Source organism: Rhipicephalus microplus, unplaced genomic scaffold (assembly GCF_043290135.1).
Source record: "Rhipicephalus microplus isolate Deutch F79 unplaced genomic scaffold, USDA_Rmic scaffold_383, whole genome shotgun sequence".
Taxonomy (NCBI): domain Eukaryota; kingdom Metazoa; phylum Arthropoda; class Arachnida; order Ixodida; family Ixodidae; genus Rhipicephalus; species Rhipicephalus microplus.
Genome location: NW_027464947.1, coordinates 20132 through 25000, shown reverse-complemented (window position 1 = coordinate 25000; position 4869 = coordinate 20132). Strand labels below are relative to the sequence as shown.

The window sequence follows — 4869 nt, the reverse complement described above, 5'->3', positions numbered from 1 at the left end:
CCGGAGCCGCGTACGAGCCTACTCGAGGCGGAAGAACGAAGCCAGCAAGGGCCTGGCCGCAAGTGCGTTCAATTGTCGGGACGTCCAAGTCCCTCGTTCTTCCGTGCTTCCTCTTTCGGCAAGTCGTTGCGGCACCTTCCCAAAGCGCGCAGACCCGCTAATCGCGACGAGCGCGACGTGGCCGTGCCGCCTTTCCCTCGGCAGCAAGCAAAACGCCTGGCAACGTCGACGCTCCCCTAACCGCGATCTCGCACCGTGTTTCGTGTGGCGAATTCAAAAGCCGGCCGGCGCTGCTGCAACCATTACGGTCGGTACGCATACGCCGCGGAGGGCGGGACGGTCATCGGAGCGTGCGGTTCCTCCATCGAGTACTGCGCACCTCGGCCGTCGCATCGCCGTGCCATGACCGGCCGCGCGTCAACGCGAACCGGTGCCAGCGAGATCCCTCGCCTGCAAGAACCGACCGGCAGCCTCCGTCACCCGAGGACGCGGAGGCGCTTGCCGCGGACGGCGGGACGGTATGCACTGGTGCACAGCGGACCCGTCACATCGCCAGTTCCTTGACCGACCGCCGACGCTTGTGCCGTTCCTCTCGTACTTGGCAGTCGCCGCGCGATTGTCGGGTCTCGTTCTTGCACGCTCGAACGGTCGGGAGGGCACTCGGCTGGCGTTTCGGGAACGCGCAGCCTCGCCTTCTACCGACGTAACCACGACTCGCCGTTCGCGCTCCGCCGCTCCTGTTTACAGTACTAGGCGGTCCCGCAGCGGTCGGGTCGCGCATTTCGAGCGCTTCGAGCCACGGTGCAGTGGCGGGTCGAAAGCCGACCTATGAGTGCGTTGCGCCGTTTGTACCCGCGTCCGCCACCTGGCCGACCGTCCAAGGTCGCGGTGTTGGCGTCCGCTGGGCGCAACAATTTGTCACGGGGTGCCGCTCCACATTCAGGCAGCCCCGTGGGGAAAAGCCGACCCCGCGTCCAAACGGGGTCAGCGGCAGAAAGTGTCGGGCGCAGACGCAGCTGAGGCGCTCACCCTTCACAATCCGTTAATGATCCTTCCGCAGGTTCACCTACGGAAACCTTGTTACGACTTTTACTTCCTCTAAATGATCAAGTTTGGTCATCTTTCCAACAGACCGGCGCAACCGAAAGGCCGCGCCGGACATCGGTCCGAAGACCTCACTAAATCATTCAATCGGTAGTAGCGACGGGCGGTGTGTACAAAGGGCAGGGACGTAATCAACGTGAGCTTATGACTCGCGCTTACTGGGAATTCCTCGTTCAAGGGGAACAATTGCAAGCCCCTATCCCAATCACGAAAGAAGTTCCACGGGTTACCCAGTCTTTTCAGACAGGGATAAAGACACGCTGCTTCCTTCAGTGTAGCGCGCGTGCGGCCCCGGACATCTAAGGGCATCACAGACCTGTTATTGCTCTGTTTCGTGCGGCTAGGAGCCGCTTGTCCCTCTAAGAAGGTTGTAAGGTGCTGGGAACCCCGCACCTATTTAATAGGCTAGAGTCTCGTTCGTTATCGGAATTAACCAGACAAATCGCTCCACCAACTAAGAACGGCCATGCACCACCATCCACCGAATCAAGAAAGAGCTCTCAATCTGTCAATCCTCCCAGTGTCCGGGCCGGGTAAGTTTTCCCGTGTTGAGTCAAATTAAGCCGCAGGCTCCACTCCTGGTGGTGCCCTTCCGTCAATTCCTTTAAGTTTCAGCTTTGCAACCATACTTCCCCCGGAACCCAAATACTTTGGTTTCCCGGAAGCTGCCCGCCGAGTCATTTGAGTAACTCAGGCGGATCGCTGGTTGGCATCGTTTATGGTCAGAACTAGGGCGGTATCTGATCGCCTTCGAACCTCTGACTTTCGTTCTTGATCAATGAAAACATTCTTGGCAAATGCTTTCGCAGTAGTTCGTCTTGCGACGGTCCAAGAATTTCACCTCTAGCGCCGCAATACGAATGCCCCCGTCCGTCCCTCTTAATCATTACCTCGTATTCCAAAAACCAACAGAACAGAAACGAGGTCTTGTTCTATTATTCCATGCAAGTTTATTCAGGCGACTCGCCTGCGTTGAGCACTCTAATTTTTTCAAAGTAAAAGCACCGGCCATCTCGAGGCACACAATGAAGTGCACCAAGAAAGAACCGGCATGATGTTCAGTCCGAGCCGTCGCATCGGGTAGATGCACTACTCGTCTGGAACTGAGATCCAACTACGAGCTTTTTAACCGCAGCAGCTTTAGTATACGCTATTGGAGCTGGAATTACCGCGGCTGCTGGCACCAGACTTGCCCTCCAATTGATCCTCGTTAAAGGATTTAGAGTGTACTCATTTCAATTACGGGGCCTCAAAAGAGTCCCGTATTGTTATTTTTCGTCACTACCTCCCCGTGCCGGGAGTGGGTAATTTGCGCGCCTGCTGCCTTCCTTGGATGTGGTAGCCGTTTCTCAGGCTCCCTCTCCGGAATCGAACCCTGATTCTCCGTTACCCGTAACAACCATGGTAAGCAAGTAACCTACCATCGAAAGTTGATAAGGCAGACACTTGAAAGAAACGTCGCCGGCTCGTGGCCATGCGATCAGCACAAAGTTATCCAGAGTCACCACACAATACGGGCCGAAACCCGATCGATCTTGGTCTAATAAAAGCACCCGTTACCCAAAGGGCTCCAGGCTCACTGCATGTATTAGCTCTAGAATTGCCACAGTTATCCAAGTAGGAAGAAACGATCTAAGGAACCATAACTGATTTAATGAGCCATTCGCGGTTTCGCCTTATTTCGGCATGTACTTAGACATGCATGGCTTAATCTTTGAGACAAGCATATGATTACTGGCAGGATCAACCAGGTAATCGTTCGACTGCGCGTCCGTCCTCGCCCTCGGCGGGCCGGACGCAGTCTGTGTGCGGCGGAGGCCACCTTCAGGCGCCCCAACACGCTTATTTTGCACTCCGAGATGACGGCGTTCGAGCTCGCTACGGCACAACCTTCCCGAAAGACGAGTGGGAGCCGTGCGGCAAGAAGCACGTTCATGCTCGCTCTTTTTCGTTGCATCGACTCGGTCGCGCCGTGCGGGTTGCCCAAGCCCGCTGCACTGTCGGTGGACCGGCCGGAACTAGCAACGGAGCCGAGACTGCAAAGCCGCCAGACGACGGGTCACGCCCGCGTCTTCGGCGCTTTCGCATCTGAATCGCCCGAGGACGACACGGAACACACCTCGATATCGTGGTAAAACGGCACCGTCCGACAACCAGCCCCTAACGCATCAAGCGGATGAGGCTGCAGACGACTGCCGTGGATTCCCCTGGAGCAGACCCGAGGACACGCTTGACGAGGCCGAAGCCCGCCGCATATCAGACACCCGGTCGCTTTCGCGTACGCCGCTCACGAGAACCCCCACATAATAGCAGCGATAAGTACCCAGACCTCCTTGGGCCCTAATACGAGCGTACTCGAGAAAATTTCACCGCGGGTGTGCCCCGAAACGTGTGGCATGTTGAGCGTGCCACAAGTCTACGTCGCTCTCAAACCCGCCGAGGTCGTAGAATTTGCGACCCTACTCACGAAATTCCCACCGAGGATACGGCCGCAAACGTACCGCACCTTGGGTAGGCCACGAGTTTGTGCAACACTACGCTGACGGCACAGCACCGAGGTCGTGCGCGCACGCACGGGAAAATTCCGCCGCGGTTTCTGCCGAAAACGTGAGGCACCACGACTCTCCGCAAGTTCGCGTCGACTGCGAAAGACCGAAGTCGTGAACGACGTGTCCGCTACTCGCCGCCGACACGCTGGACACCAAACGTACAACGACTCGACGGCGTCGTAGAGGCCCACGACGCGGTTTTCCTTAACGACGTCTCGGCGTGGCACCGACAGGTTAGAACGGCCGACCAACGTTCCCTGTCCGCCGTTCGGCTCAGTCGAAGGGCTCGGCGACTTCGGCAACGCTGCGAAGCCGCACGGTGACGCACGCCATGTCCCCATTTTTTTTTTCTTTCTGCGTCTGCCGGGGTGCCCCTATAATAGCAGCGATAAGCACCCAGACCGCCGTGGGTCGCTCGCCCCGGCTGACGTGGTTTTTCGTACTCCTGCGGCGGTCGCCGTCAAGCACGTCCAAATACGCTACTTTCGTGGGCGCATTCACGCTCTTTCGCTTCGCCGGAGTGCCAGCACTCACTCTGCCAAAAACGGCGAACATCCGAGCGGCGGTTCCCACTTTTGCGTCGGCGTCGCAAACCCCGCCCCGGCAGACGAGGTTTGCCGTACTCGTGCGACGGTGGCCGGCGGGCACGTCGAAAGACGCCGATATCGTGCGCGAATTGGCGCACCTTGGCTTCACCGGAGTGCCGCCACTGACTCCTCCAAAAACGGCGAAGATCCGAGCGGCGCTTCCCACTTTCGCATCGGCGTCCCGAACTCCGCCCCGGCTGACGCGGTTTACCGTACTCGTGCGACGGTCGCCGGCGAGCACGTGGAAAGACGCCGATATCGTGCCCGAATCGGCTCCGTTCGGCTTCGCCGGAGTGCCAGCACTGGCTCGGCGAAAGACGACGAACATCCGAGCGACGGTTCTCACTATTGCGTACGCGTCGCAAACCCCGCCCCGGCAGACGCACTTTGCCGTACTCGTGCGACGGTCGCCGGCGAGCACGTAGAAAGACGCCGATATCGTGCCGGAATCGGCCCCGTTTGGCTTCGCCGGAGTGCCAGCACTCACTCGGCCACAAACGGCGAACATCCGAGCGGCGGTTCCCACTTAGCCGTCGGCGTCCCGAACTCCGCCCCGGCAGACGCGGTTGCCGAGCTCGTGCGACTAGCGACCGCGAAGCCGTCTCGCGACGCCGCTTTCGTGCGCGGCT

General features: G+C 58.8%; 1 non-coding gene across 1 annotated transcript; it reads right to left on the bottom strand.

Moving 5' to 3' along the window:
• Nucleotides 1-1043: 1043 nt before the first annotated feature.
• LOC142794173 (small subunit ribosomal RNA) lies at nucleotides 1044-2858 on the bottom strand. The gene has a single exon (XR_012892129.1). It is a non-coding gene; the product is annotated as a small subunit ribosomal RNA (ribosomal RNA).
• Nucleotides 2859-4869: the final 2011 nt, after the last annotated feature.